The sequence below is a fragment of the Esox lucius genome, chromosome 23 (genome assembly GCF_011004845.1).
Source record: "Esox lucius isolate fEsoLuc1 chromosome 23, fEsoLuc1.pri, whole genome shotgun sequence".
NCBI lineage: Eukaryota > Metazoa > Chordata > Actinopteri > Esociformes > Esocidae > Esox > Esox lucius.
In genome coordinates, this window is record NC_047591.1 from 6,579 (window position 1) to 21,898 (window position 15,320).

General features: G+C 46.3%; 2 long non-coding RNA genes across 3 annotated transcripts; both read left to right on the plus strand.

The window, feature by feature from the left end:
* Positions 1–4,647: 4,647 nt before the first annotated feature.
* On the plus strand, positions 4,648–5,305 carry LOC117593773. The gene is made up of 3 exons (XR_004575191.1): positions 4,648–4,751; positions 4,955–5,081; positions 5,291–5,305. It is a non-coding gene; the product is annotated as an uncharacterized LOC117593773 (long non-coding RNA).
* Positions 5,306–5,319: 14 nt separating this feature from the next.
* On the plus strand, positions 5,320–15,252 carry LOC117593771. Of its 2 annotated transcripts, none has more exons than XR_004575188.1 (10): positions 5,320–5,411; positions 5,615–5,741; positions 5,951–6,077; positions 6,281–6,407; positions 6,611–6,737; positions 10,310–10,436; positions 10,646–10,772; positions 10,976–11,102; positions 11,306–11,432; positions 14,964–15,252. It is a non-coding gene; the product is annotated as an uncharacterized LOC117593771 (long non-coding RNA). The 2 variants fall into 2 exon arrangements; XR_004575187.1 differs by lacking the exon at positions 14,964–15,252 and adding an exon at positions 12,166–12,321.
* Positions 15,253–15,320: the final 68 nt, after the last annotated feature.

A 15,320-nucleotide genomic window follows, 5' to 3' on the forward strand; every position in this document is an offset into this window, starting at 1 on the left:
GAAATGCAAACTCAGTGCAAACTTTCAAGTGTCTACTAAAAACTCATCTCTACAGGACGGTTTATAATTAGGTGTAGCCTGGCCCGGGGGCGTGAAGGTGACCAGTAGGCTTGATACTGTCCACCCTTGCTGTCTTGCCAAGTGGGCTCTCGTCGCCACTGGGATGCCCTCCCTCCAATGCCCTTCGGGGGAAGAGTCACTGGCTTGTTGTTGACTCTCTATTGCGCACTTGTGCAGTTGGGCTGTACGCTGCTAGCAATACTCGGCCCTCATTCAGGGGGGTTGCGGTTGGTGGGTGTCCCTTTGGTTGATGCCTGGCAATGTGGTTGGATTGATTTCCTGCCTGTTGGGCCCTGTCCGGGGCCTCCCCCGGGTAGGGCCACAGTGTCACCGGACCCCCCCGTCTCAGTTTGCAAGGTGTTACGCTGCTATATTATTGTGCTGGGGGACATGAGGGATGTACTACTAACTTTTCTCAGTTTCCTCCAATTTTAAATTTTAGAAGGAGATGAGGTCCTGGTCCACACCTGCGGATTATCTGGTTTGGGGGGACCGTTGCTGTTCCTGTCCTTGTCCACCTGGTCATACTTCTGACCTAGTCTAAAACCGAATATACTCTGGATTTAGCCAAGAGAAATGTATTTATTATTCCAATTGGACTCTTAATATCTCACCCGGCACAGCCAGAAGAGGACTGGTCACCCCTCTGAGCCTGGGTCCTCTCTAGGTTTCTTCCTAAAATTCGACCTTCTTAGGGAGTTTTTCCTAGCCACTGAAATTCAACACTGCTGTTGTTTGCTCCTTGGGGTTTAAGGCCGGGTGTCTCTGTAAAGCACTTTGTGACAACTGCTGTTGTAAAAAGCGCTTTATAAATACATTTTGATTGATTGATGATTATTGAAATAAATGTCATGAAAATGATCTGTCTGTTTTGAATCTATTAACCTACAGTCTATGTTTAGCCAGGAGAGATGTCTCCTAGATGGTGTAAAGACAGGGTGCTTGTGTATGGTTCTCCTGGCTCTATTTGGAACATACTCTATGTGCTGGCTGCCACAGTGCATAGAGGTCAGCAGGAGCTGACCCCTGAGTTCATGTCCCCCATGAATAGGGAGAAGCATACACAAGTGTAGCCTGAATTGAGGATCAGAGGAAAGGTATAAAATCAGGACCAAAGTAGCCTATATCAGGTTCTCTCCTGTGGGTAGAATGCAGTTTGATGCCTGCCTATGAATCCATCCTGTTGCCTGTCTATGGAGGTCAGCAGGAGCTGACCCCTGAGTTCATGTTCCCCATGAATAGGGAGAAGCATACACAAGTGTAGCCTGAATTGGGGATCAGAGGAAAGGTATAAAATCAGGACCAAAGTAGCCTATATCAGGTTCTCTCCTGTGGGTAGAATGCAGTTTGGCCTACACAGGGCTGCCTACCTGCCTGCCTGCCTCCCTCCCTCCCTGGGCCTCCTCCCTGGGCTGCCTCCCTCCCTGCCTGGGCCTCCTCCCTGCCTGCCTACTTCCAGTAGCCTCCTGCAGTAGCAAGGTGGGACTCATAGGCTCCCTTGTGACCAGGCACAGGCTTGTGCTCTCCTTCCCCCCAGTGAGGCTTGCCTACATGGGGGAAGAGCACAAGCCAGCCTACACCCAGCCTACACCCAGCCTCCTGGTCCTCAAACTGGGGGGGGAATTCCACCTGAGGCCCCCGAAAAATAAAATGCCCGTCTCAAGCATGACCCTGCCAGGGCTCATTAAATAGCCCTGGTCAAGGCCCAGAACCTCAACCTCCATGAGTCCCCGGGTACCCACTCTTAAGCACCCCCCCGACCCCCCGGACCCCGAAAGATGCTTAGTGGCGCCCTCAAAAGCGACACCAGGTAACACCTGGTAACCTGAATGCAATAAAACAGCAGTCTACCAAACAACCAGCAGAGGGCCGCTCCCAGGGAATGCACTGCCTGGGAGAGATAGACTGATAGGACCTGATCCAAATCACACAGCCCAGTCATACACTGTCCACAAGATGCTCTGATGCTTGGTTCATATTTCACAGGGGACACTACTCAAAAACATAACACTGTACACTAGCACCAGCCTGTAAGTACACCATTTCTGAGGTAGGCAGCACCTCTTTTACTTTATTAAATGATCCAAATCATTGTAAAAAACGCTCCAGGGTTATATGCCATATTTGTCCCGTGACTGATGGCCTGGGAACATCCAAATACATCTTATTTCAGCAAATCATTTATTTGCACTCGCATTCACAGTGTGTCTGACAATCAACTTCATGACACGTGTCTCCCTCTCCTGGCTGGAGTTGTTACTATGCTATATTCTCCGTAGTTGGTGAATTTTAGCATATCTCCACAGGGGGGCGTGTTTTTGTCGACCTCTCCTGGTTGGCATTAGGAACTACACGTGCTATGGCATCGCGTCGTATTTGGTGAGTTGCAATAAATCTTCCAACACATTGTAGGCGTAATATTTCTTTTATTTTTTTATGGAATCAATTGTTTCATCCAAGTACGTGCCCGTACCATTACACCGGAACTGAACAACATTACACTGCAACGAAACGCCCGTTGCTGTTGACATTAGCCTCCCAGAAACGAGTGTAGTACAATAGTAGCCTATTCACCGTGGTGGCCAAATGCTATTGTTTGCTAGGCAAAACTCGTCTGTGCATTACCAAACCTTCATCATATCAGACCGGGAAAGACGACGTGTTTGTAGCCTATTCATTTAGAGAAGAGGAGAATTCACAATAAATCCCTCTCACAGCCACCGGAGGGCGAGCATTCAAGGTGAGCACGGAAGCCTAACGGATGAGAGGATAACTATACAAATCATTGGAAATCTCCTTTGATATATTCATTTGATGGCCTATTCCCTATGGGCACAATGCTATTGATTTTTTAAACCAATCTCTTCTTGGCTTTTCTATAGCATTCGGGTGAATAAGATATACATTGTTTAGGAACCTTTGATTCCGGTTATAATGTTCACCAGGGGACCCATTTAACTGTACAACAATGCCGGTCCGTTGCCTTTCTCTGTCGTTCCGGTAAGCTTCCGTATAATACATAATAATAATAACACCATCTCTGATGGTGGTGAGAATAGATTTTAGAATAACCCGTTAGTAAGTAGCTTGCTAGTTAGCCAGCTCCTATAGGTTACCTATGGCTTTCGCTAACCCGTTAGCAAGTAGGCCGCGCTAGCCAGCTGGCGATTAAAGACGTGAGTGCTACTTATTTTATTTTCTTAGGTAACGCTGCGAGTGCAGCTCCGGGGGAAAATATTAAGAGACCGCTGAACCCTTGATCTGTTCTTTCCCCGTGAGCAGAGTAGGGCCGAGCCAGGGATGCCTGTCTGCATAGAGAAACCAGAGCCGGGACTAACCCCATTCTGTAAATGTTTCTATTTGTGTAGTACACAGTTATTGTACAGTTTCTCTCCATCTTTCTTTCTGCTATGATTATTGTGTGTGTGTGTGTGTGTGTGTGTGTGTGTGTGTGTGTGTGTGTGTGTGTGTGTGTGTGTGTGTGTGTGTGTGTGTGTGTGTGTGTGTGTGTGTGTGTGTGTGTGTGTGTGTGTGTGTGTGTGGTTTCTCAACAGGTGTTTAATGTCCTGGTCCTGGATGCAGCTACCTTGATAGTGTGATGTCCATCTCTTCTGGCTCTAATAGGACAAATCTGCAGACTCCTGTGAGATTGAACCCTGGCAGGTGTACAGAAAACCTTTGGTAAGAAAGTCATTTTTGACCTTTAGTGTAGAGTTTAGGTGGCTAAACACTACACTAAACAGACCCCCTGAACCTATGTGCTAAATGTTTGTCCCATGAGCAGAGAACAGCATACATAAATATACTGTGTAGCCTGTATAGAGAACAAGGGCATGATCCTCCCTCCTGTTGTGTGTGTGTGTGTGTGTGTGTGTGTGTGTGTGTGGTTTCTCAACAGGTGTTTAATGTACTGGCCCTGGATGCAGCCACCTTGATAGTGTGATGTCCATCTCTTCTGGCTCTAATAGGACAAATCTGCAGACTCCTGTGAGATTGAACACTGGCAGGTGTACAGAAAACCTTTGGTAAGAAAGTCATTTTTGACCTTTAGTGTAGAGTTTAGGTGGCTAAACACTACACTAAACAGACCCCCTGAACCTATGTGCTAAATGTTTGTCCCATGAGCAGAGAACAGCATACATAAATATACTGTGTAGCCTGTATAGAGAACAAGGGCATGATCCTCCCTCCTGTTGTGTGTGTGTGTGTGTGTGTGTGTGGTTTCTCAACAGGTGTTTAATGTCCTGGATGCAGCCACCTTGATAGTGTGATGTCCATCTCTTCTGGCTCTAATAGGACAAATCTGCAGACTCCTGTGAGATTGAACCCTGGCAGGTGTACAGAAAACCTTTGGTAAGAAAGTCATTTTTGACCTTTAGTGTAGAGTTTAGGTGGCTAAACACTACACTAAACAGACCCCTTGAACCTATGTGCTAAATGTTTGTCCCATGAGCAGAGAACAGCATACATAAATATACTGTGTAGCCTGTATAGAGAACAAGGGCATGATCCTCCCTCCTGTTGTGTGTGTGTGTGTGTGTGTGTGTGTGTGGTTTCTCAACAGGTGTTTAATGTACTGGCCCTGGATGCAGCCACCTTGATAGTGTGATGTCCATCTCTTCTGGCTCTAATAGGACAAATCTGCAGACTCCTGTGAGATTGAACCCTGGCAGGTGTACAGAAAACCTTTGGTAAGAAAGTCATTTTTGACCTTTAGTGTAGAGTTTAGGTGGCTAAACACTACACTAAACAGACCCCCTGAACCTATGTGCTAAATGTTTGTCCCATGAGCAGAGAACAGCATACATAAATATACTGTGTAGCCTGTATAGAGAACAAGGGCATGATCCTCCCTCCTGTTGTGTGTGTGTGTTTGTGTGTGGTTTCTCAACAGGTGTTTAATGTCCTGGTCCTGGATGCAGCCACCTTGATAGTGTGATGTCCATCTCTTCTGGCTCTAATAGGACAAATCTGCAGACTCCTGTGAGATTGAACCCTGGCAGGTGTACAGAAAACCTTTGGTAAGAAAGTCATTTTTGACCTTTAGTGTAGAGTTTAGGTGGCTAAACACTACACTAAACAGACCCCCTGAACCTATGTGCTAAATGTTTGTCCCATGAGCAGAGAACAGCATACATAAATATACTGTGTAGCCTGTATAGAGAACAAGGGCATGATCCTCCCTCCTGTTGTGTGTGTGTGTGTGTGTGTGTGTGTGGTTTCTCAACAGGTGTTTAATGTCCTGGATGCAGCCACCTTGATAGTGTGATGTCCATCTCTTCTGGCTCTAATAGGACAAATCTGCAGACTCCTGTGAGATTGAACCCTGGCAGGTGTACAGAAAACCTTTGGTAAGAAAGTCATTTTTGACCTTTAGTGTAGAGTTTAGGTGGCTAAACACTACACTAAACAGACCCCCTGAACCTATGTGCTAAATGTTTGTCCCATGAGCAGAGAACAGCATACATAAATATACTGTGTAGCCTGTATAGAGAACAAGGGCATGATCCTCCCTCCTGTTGTGTGTGTGTGTGTGTGTGTGGTTTCTCAACAGGTGTTTAATGTCCTGGTCCTGGATGCAGCCACCTTGATAGTGTGATGTCCATCTCTTCTGGCTCTAATAGGACAAATCTGCAGACTCCTGTGAGATTGAACCCTGGCAGGTGTACAGAAAACCTTTGGTAAGAAAGTCATTTTTGACCTTTAGTGTAGAGTTTAGGTGGCTAAACACTACACTAAACAGACCCCTTGAACCTATGTGCTAAATGTTTGTCCCATGAGCAGAGAACAGCATACATAAATATACTGTGTAGCCTGTATAGAGAACAAGGGCATGATCCTCCCTCCTGTTGTGTGTGTGTGTTTGTGTGTGTGTGTGGTTTCTCAACAGGTGTTTAATGTACTGGTCCTGGATGCAGCCACCTTGATAGTGTGATGTCCATCTCTTCTGGCTCTAATAGGACAAATCTGCAGACTCCTGTGAGATTGAACCCTGGCAGGTGTACAGAAAACCTTTGGTAAGAAAGTCATTTTTGACCTTTAGTGTAGAGTTTAGGTGGCTAAACACTACACTAAACAGACCCCCTGAACCTATGTGCTAAATGTTTGTCCCATGAGCAGAGAACAGCATACATAAATATACTGTGTAGCCTGTATAGAGAACAAGGGCATGATCCTCCCTCCTGTTGTGTGTGTGTGTGTGTGTGTGGTTTCTCAACAGGTGTTTAATGTACTGGTCCTGGATGCAGCCACCTTGATAGTGTGATGTCCATCTCTTCTGGCTCTAATAGGACAAATCTGCAGACTCCTGTGAGATTGAACCCTGGCAGGTGTACAGAAAACCTTTGGTAAGAAAGTCATTTTTGACCTTTAGTGTAGAGTTTAGGTGGCTAAACACTACACTAAACAGACCCCTTGAACCTATGTGCTAAATGTTTGTCCCATGAGCAGAGAACAGCATACATAAATATACTGTGTAGCCTGTATAGAGAACAAGGGCATGATCCTCCCTCCTGTTGTGTGTGTGTGTGTGTGTGTGGTTTCTCAACAGGTGTTTAATGTACTGGTCCTGGATGCAGCCACCTTGATAGTGTGATGTCCATCTCTTCTGGCTCTAATAGGACAAATCTGCAGACTCCTGTGAGATTGAACCCTGGCAGGTGTACAGAAAACCTTTGGTAAGAAAGTCATTTTTGACCTTTAGTGTAGAGTTTAGGTGGCTAAACACTACACTAAACAGACCCCCTGAACCTATGTGCTAAATGTTTGTCCCATGAGCAGAGAACAGCATACATAAATATACTGTGTAGCCTGTATAGAGAACAAGGGCATGATCCTCCCTCCTGTCGTTTTCATGCTTATACCTAACCAAACCCTTTCCCCAAACCCTTAACCCTATAGCCTAACCCTAAGTCCTTTCTTCCTTTCCCTAACCCTAAGTCCTTGCTTCCTTTCCCTTTCCCTAACCCTAAGTCCTTGCTTCCTTTCCCTAAGCCTAAGTCCTTGCTTCCTTTCCCTAAGCCTAAGTCCTTGCTTCCTTTCCCTAAGCCTAAGTCCTTGCTTCCTTTCCCTAAGCCTAAGTCCTTGCTTCCTTTTCCTAAGCCTAAGTCCTTGCTTCCTTTCCCTAAGCCTAAGTCCTTGCTTCCTTTCCCTAAGCCTAAGTCCTTGCTTCCTTTCCCTAAGCCTAAATCCTTGCTTCCTTTCCCTAACCCTAAGTCCTTGCTTCCTTTCCCTAAGCCTAAGTTAGCCCTATTCCCTAACCCAGCCCTATTCCCTAACCCTAAGTAATAGCTAAACCCTTAACCATAACCCATTTCACAGGTGAAGCTTTTGGAATATGTAGATCTGTGTGTGCGTGTGTGTGTGTGTGTGTGTGTGTGTGTGACATGTGTTTTTGTCTTGATTGCAGGATGCTACAGAATGCCCTGGGCCCAGGCAGGGGAATCAGCCTTCAACCTGGCCCCACAACACCTTCCCTGGAAGGAACTGAGCCTGAAACTACACCCCCTCTTCACCCTGCTCTATGCACCTATTATGATTATTGAAATAAATGTCATGAAAATGATCTGTCTGTTTTGAATCTATTAACCTACAGTCTATGTTTAGCCAGGAGAGATGTCTCCTAGATGGTGTAAAGACAGGGTGCTTGTGTATGGTTCTCCTGGCTCTATTTGGAACATACTCTATGTGCTGGCTGCCACAGTGCATAGAGGTCAGCAGGAGCTGACCCCTGAGTTCATGTCCCCCATGAATAGGGAGAAGCATACACAAGTGTAGCCTGAATTGAGGATCAGAGGAAAGGTATAAAATCAGGACCAAAGTAGCCTATATCAGGTTCTCTCCTGTGGGTAGAATGCAGTTTGATGCCTGCCTATGAATCCATCCTGTTGCCTGTCTATGGAGGTCAGCAGGAGCTGACCCCTGAGTTCATGTTCCCCATGAATAGGGAGAAGCATACACAAGTGTAGCCTGAATTGGGGATCAGAGGAAAGGTATAAAATCAGGACCAAAGTAGCCTATATCAGGTTCTCTCCTGTGGGTAGAATGCAGTTTGGCCTACACAGGGCTGCCTACCTGCCTGCCTGCCTCCCTCCCTCCCTGGGCCTCCTCCCTGGGCTGCCTCCCTCCCTGCCTGGGCCTCCTCCCTGCCTGCCTACTTCCAGTAGCCTCCTGCAGTAGCAAGGTGGGACTCATAGGCTCCCTTGTGACCAGGCACAGGCTTGTGCTCTCCTTCCCCCCAGTGAGGCTTGCCTACATGGGGGAAGAGCACAAGCCAGCCTACACCCAGCCTACACCCAGCCTCCTGGTCCTCAAACTCGGGGGGGAATTCCACCTGAGGCCCCCGAAAAATAAAATGCCCGTCTCAAGCATGACCCTGCCAGGGCTCATTAAATAGCCCTGGTCAAGGCCCAGAACCTCAACCTCCATGAGTCCCCGGGTACCCACTCTTAAGCACCCCCCCGACCCCGAAAGATGCTTAGTGGCGCCCTCAAAAGCGACACCTGGTAACACCTGGTAACCTGAATGCAATAAAACAGCAGTCTACCAAACAACCAGCAGAGGGCCGCTCCCAGGGAATGCACTGCCTGGGAGAGATAGACTGATAGGACCTGATCCAAATCACACAGCCCAGTCATTCACTGTCCACAAGATGCTCTGATGCTTGGTTCATATTTCACAGGGGACACTACTCAAAAACATAACACTGTACACTAGCACCAGCCTGTAAGTACACCATTTCTGAGGTAGGCAGCACCTCTTTTACTTTATTAAATGATCCAAATCATTGTAAAAAACGCTCCAGGGTTATATGCCATATTTGCCCCGTGACTGATGGCCTGGGAACATCCAAATACATCTTATTTCAGCAAATCATTTATTTGCACTCGCATTCACAGTGTGTCTGACAATCAACTTCATGACACGTGTCTCCCTCTCCTGGCTGGAGTTGGTACTATGCTATATTCTCCGTAGTTGGTGAATTTTAGCATATCTCCACAGGGGGGCGTGTTTTTGTCGACCTCTCCTGGTTGGCATTAGGAACTACACGTGCTATGGCATCGCGTCGTATTTGGTGAGTTGCAATAAATCTTCCAACACATTGTAGGCGTAATATTTCTTTTATTTTTTATGGAATCAATTGTTTCATCCAAGTACGTGCCCGTACCATTACACCGGAACTGAACAACATTACACTGCAACGAAACGCCCGTTGCTGTTGACATTAGCCTCCCAGAAACGAGTGTAGTACAATAGTAGCCTATTCACCGTGGTGGCCAAATGCTATTGTTTGCTAGGCAAAACTCGTCTGTGCATTACCAAACCTTCATCATATCAGACCGGGAAAGACGACGTGTTTGTAGCCTATTCATTTAGAGAAGAGGAGAATTCACAATAAATCCCTCTCACAGCCACCGGAGGGCGAGCATTCAAGGTGAGCACGGAAGCCTAACGGATGAGAGGATAACTATACAAATCATTGGAAATCTCCTTTGATATATTCATTTGATCGCCTATTCCCTATGGGCACAATGCTATTGATTTTTTAAACCAATCTCTTCTTGGCTTTTCTATAGCATTCGGGTGAATAAGATATACATTGTTTAGGAACCTTTGATTCCGGTTATAATGTTCACCAGGGGACCCATTTAACTGTACAACAATGCCGGTCCGTTGCCTTTCTCTGTCGTTCCGGTAAGCTTCCGTATAATACATAATAATAATAACACCATCTCTGATGGTGGTGAGAATAGATTTTAGAATAACCCGTTAGTAAGTAGCTTGCTAGTTAGCCAGCTCCTATAGGTTACCTATGGCTTTCGCTAACCCGTTAGCAAGTAGGCCGCGCTAGCCAGCTGGCGATTAAAGACGTGAGTGCTACTTATTTTATTTTCTTAGGTAACGCTGCGAGTACAGCTCCGGGGGAAAAAATTAAGAGACCGCTGAACCCTTGATCTGTTCTTTCCCCGTGAGCAGAGTATGGCCGAGCCAGGGATGCCTGTCTGCATAGAGAAACCAGAGCCGGGACTAACCCCATTCTGTAAATGTTTCTATTTGTGTAGTACACAGTTATTGTACAGTTTCTCTCCATCTTTCTTTCTGCTATGATTATTGTGTGTGTGTGTGTGTGTGTGTGTGTGTGTGTGTGTGTGTGTGTGTGTGTGTGTGTGTGTGTGTGTGTGTGTGTGTGTGTGTGTGTGTGTGTGTGTGTGTGTGTGTGTGTGTGTGTGTGTGTGTGGTTTCTCAACAGGTGTTTAATGTCCTGGTCCTGGATGCAGCCACCTTGATAGTGTGATGTCCATCTCTTCTGGCTCTAATAGGACAAATCTGCAGACTCCTGTGAGATTGAACCCTGGCAGGTGTACAGAAAACCTTTGGTAAGAAAGTCATTTTTGACCTTTAGTGTAGAGTTTAGGTGGCTAAACACTACACTAAACAGACCCCCTGAACCTATGTGCTAAATGTTTGTCCCATGAGCAGAGAACAGCATACATAAATATACTGTGTAGCCTGTATAGAGAACAAGGGCATGATCCTCCCTCCTGTTGTGTGTGTGTGTTTGTGTGTGTGTGTGGTTTCTCAACAGGTGTTTAATGTACTGGTCCTGGATGCAGCCACCTTGATAGTGTGATGTCCATCTCTTCTGGCTCTAATAGGACAAATCTGCAGACTCCTGTGAGATTGAACCCTGGCAGGTGTACAGAAAACCTTTGGTAAGAAAGTCATTTTTGACCTTTAGTGTAGAGTTTAGGTGGCTAAACACTACACTAAACAGACCCCCTGAACCTATGTGCTAAATGTTTGTCCCATGAGCAGAGAACAGCATACATAAATATACTGTGTAGCCTGTATAGAGAACAAGGGCATGATCCTCCCTCCTGTTGTGTGTGTGTGTGTGTGTGTGGTTTCTCAACAGGTGTTTAATGTCCTGGTCCTGGATGCAGCCACCTTGATAGTGTGATGTCCATCTCTTCTGGCTCTAATAGGACAAATCTGCAGACTCCTGTGAGATTGAACCCTGGCAGGTGTACAGAAAACCTTTGGTAAGAAAGTCATTTTTGACCTTTAGTGTAGAGTTTAGGTGGCTAAACACTACACTAAACAGACCCCTTGAACCTATGTGCTAAATGTTTGTCCCATGAGCAGAGAACAGCATACATAAATATACTGTGTAGCCTGTATAGAGAACAAGGGCATGATCCTCCCTCCTGTTGTGTGTGTGTGTGTGTGTGTGGTTTCTCAACAGGTGTTTAATGTACTGGTCCTGGATGCAGCCACCTTGATAGTGTGATGTCCATCTCTTCTGGCTCTAATAGGACAAATCTGCAGACTCCTGTGAGATTGAACCCTGGCAGGTGTACAGAAAACCTTTGGTAAGAAAGTCATTTTTGACCTTTAGTGTAGAGTTTAGGTGGCTAAACACTACACTAAACAGACCCCCTGAACCTATGTGCTAAATGTTTGTCCCATGAGCAGAGAACAGCATACATAAATATACTGTGTAGCCTGTATAGAGAACAAGGGCATGATCCTCCCTCCTGTCGTTTTCATGCTTATACCTAACCAAACCCTTTCCCCAAACCCTTAACCCTATAGCCTAACCCTAAGTCCTTTCTTCCTTTCCCTAACCCTAAGTCCTTGCTTCCTTTCCCTTTCCCTAACCCTAAGTCCTTGCTTCCTTTCCCTAAGCCTAAGTCCTTGCTTCCTTTCCCTAAGCCTAAGTCCTTGCTTCCTTTCCCTAAGCCTAAGTCCTTGCTTCCTTTCCCTAAGCCTAAGTCCTTGCTTCCTTTTCCTAAGCCTAAGTCCTTGCTTCCTTTCCCTAAGCCTAAGTCCTTGCTTCCTTTCCCTAAGCCTAAGTCCTTGCTTCCTTTCCCTAAGCCTAAATCCTTGCTTCCTTTCCCTAACCCTAAGTCCTTGCTTCCTTTCCCTAAGCCTAAGTTAGCCCTATTCCCTAACCCAGCCCTATTCCCTAACCCTAAGTAATAGCTAAACCCTTAACCATAACCCATTTCACAGGTGAAGCTTTTGGAATATGTAGATCTGTGTGTGCGTGTGTGTGTGTGTGTGTGTGTGTGTGTGTGACATGTGTTTTTGTCTTGATTGCAGGATGCTACAGAATGCCCTGGGCCCAGGCAGGGGAATCAGCCTTCAACCTGGCCCCACAACACCTTCCCTGGAAGGAACTGAGCCTGAAACTACACCCCCTCTTCACCCTGCTCTATGCACCTATTATGATTATTGAAATAAATGTCATGAAAATGATCTGTCTGTTTTGAATCTATTAACCTACAGTCTATGTTTAGCCAGGAGAGATGTCTCCTAGATGGTGTAAAGACAGGGTGCTTGTGTATGGTTCTCCTGGCTCTATTTGGAACATACTCTATGTGCTGGCTGCCACAGTGCATAGAGGTCAGCAGGAGCTGACCCCTGAGTTCATGTCCCCCATGAATAGGGAGAAGCATACACAAGTGTAGCCTGAATTGAGGATCAGAGGAAAGGTATAAAATCAGGACCAAAGTAGCCTATATCAGGTTCTCTCCTGTGGGTAGAATGCAGTTTGATGCCTGCCTATGAATCCATCCTGTTGCCTGTCTATGGAGGTCAGCAGGAGCTGACCCCTGAGTTCATGTTCCCCATGAATAGGGAGAAGCATACACAAGTGTAGCCTGAATTGGGGATCAGAGGAAAGGTATAAAATCAGGACCAAAGTAGCCTATATCAGGTTCTCTCCTGTGGGTAGAATGCAGTTTGGCCTACACAGGGCTGCCTACCTGCCTGCCTGCCTCCCTCCCTCCCTGGGCCTCCTCCCTGGGCTGCCTCCCTCCCTGCCTGGGCCTCCTCCCTGCCTGCCTACTTCCAGTAGCCTCCTGCAGTAGCAAGGTGGGACTCATAGGCTCCCTTGTGACCAGGCACAGGCTTGTGCTCTCCTTCCCCCCAGTGAGGCTTGCCTACATGGGGGAAGAGCACAAGCCAGCCTACACCCAGCCTACACCCAGCCTCCTGGTCCTCAAACTCGGGGGGGAATTCCACCTGAGGCCCCCGAAAAATAAAATGCCCGTCTCAAGCATGACCCTGCCAGGGCTCATTAAATAGCCCTGGTCAAGGCCCAGAACCTCAACCTCCATGAGTCCCCGGGTACCCACTCTTAAGCACCCCCCCGACCCCGAAAGATGCTTAGTGGCGCCCTCAAAAGCGACACCTGGTAACACCTGGTAACCTGAATGCAATAAAACAGCAGTCTACCAAACAACCAGCAGAGGGCCGCTCCCAGGGAATGCACTGCCTGGGAGAGATAGACTGATAGGACCTGATCCAAATCACACAGCCCAGTCATTCACTGTCCACAAGATGCTCTGATGCTTGGTTCATATTTCACAGGGGACACTACTCAAAAACATAACACTGTACACTAGCACCAGCCTGTAAGTACACCATTTCTGAGGTAGGCAGCACCTCTTTTACTTTATTAAATGATCCAAATCATTGTAAAAAACGCTCCAGGGTTATATGCCATATTTGCCCCGTGACTGATGGCCTGGGAACATCCAAATACATCTTATTTCAGCAAATCATTTATTTGCACTCGCATTCACAGTGTGTCTGACAATCAACTTCATGACACGTGTCTCCCTCTCCTGGCTGGAGTTGGTACTATGCTATATTCTCCGTAGTTGGTGAATTTTAGCATATCTCCACAGGGGGGCGTGTTTTTGTCGACCTCTCCTGGTTGGCATTAGGAACTACACGTGCTATGGCATCGCGTCGTATTTGGTGAGTTGCAATAAATCTTCCAACACATTGTAGGCGTAATATTTCTTTTATTTTTTTATGGAATCAATTGTTTCATCCAAGTACGTGCCCGTACCATTACACCGGAACTGAACAACATTACACTGCAACGAAACGCCCGTTGCTGTTGACATTAGCCTCCCAGAAACGAGTGTAGTACAATAGTAGCCTATTCACCGTGGTGGCCAAATGCTATTGTTTGCTAGGCAAAACTCGTCTGTGCATTACCAAACCTTCATCATATCAGACCGGGAAAGACGACGTGTTTGTAGCCTATTCATTTAGAGAAGAGGAGAATTCACAATAAATCCCTCTCACAGCCACCGGAGGGCGAGCATTCAAGGTGAGCACGGAAGCCTAACGGATGAGAGGATAACTATACAAATCATTGGAAATCTCCTTTGATATATTCATTTGATCGCCTATTCCCTATGGGCACAATGCTATTGATTTTTTAAACCAATCTCTTCTTGGCTTTTCTATAGCATTCGGGTGAATAAGATATACATTGTTTAGGAACCTTTGATTCCGGTTATAATGTTCACCAGGGGACCCATTTAACTGTACAACAATGCCGGTCCGTTGCCTTTCTCTGTCGTTCCGGTAAGCTTCCGTATAATACATAATAATAATAACACCATCTCTGATGGTGGTGAGAATAGATTTTAGAATAACCCGTTAGTAAGTAGCTTGCTAGTTAGCCAGCTCCTATAGGTTACCTATGGCTTTCGCTAACCCGTTAGCAAGTAGGCCGCGCTAGCCAGCTGGCGATTAAAGACGTGAGTGCTACTTATTTTATTTTCTTAGGTAACGCTGCGAGTACAGCTCCGGGGGAAAAAATTAAGAGACCGCTGAACCCTTGATCTGTTCTTTCCCCGTGAGCAGAGTATGGCCGAGCCAGGGATGCCTGTCTGCATAGAGAAACCAGAGCCGGGACTAACCCCATTCTGTAAATGTTTCTATTTGTGTAGTACACAGTTATTGTACAGTTTCTCTCCATCTTTCTTTCTGCTATGATTATTGTGTGTGTGTGTGTGTGTGTGTGTGTGTGTGTGTGTGTGTGTGTGTGTGTGTGTGTGTGTGTGTGTGTGTGTGTGTGTGTGGTTTCTCAACAGGTGTTTAATGTCCTGGTCCTGGATGCAGCTACCTTGATAGTGTGATGTCCATCTCTTCTGGCTCTAATAGGACAAATCTGCAGACTCCTGTGAGATTGAACCCTGGCAGGTGTACAGAAAACCTTTGGTAAGAAAGTCATTTTTGACCTTTAGTGTAGAGTTTAGGTGGCTAAACACTACACTAAACAGACCCCCTGAACCTATGTGCTAAATGTTTGTCCCATGAGCAGAGAACAGCATACATAAATATACTGTGTAGCCTGTATAGAGAACAAGGGCATGATCCTCCCTCCTGTTGTGTGTGTGTGTGTTTGTGTGTGTGTGTGGTTTCTCAACAGGTGTTTAATGTACTGGCCC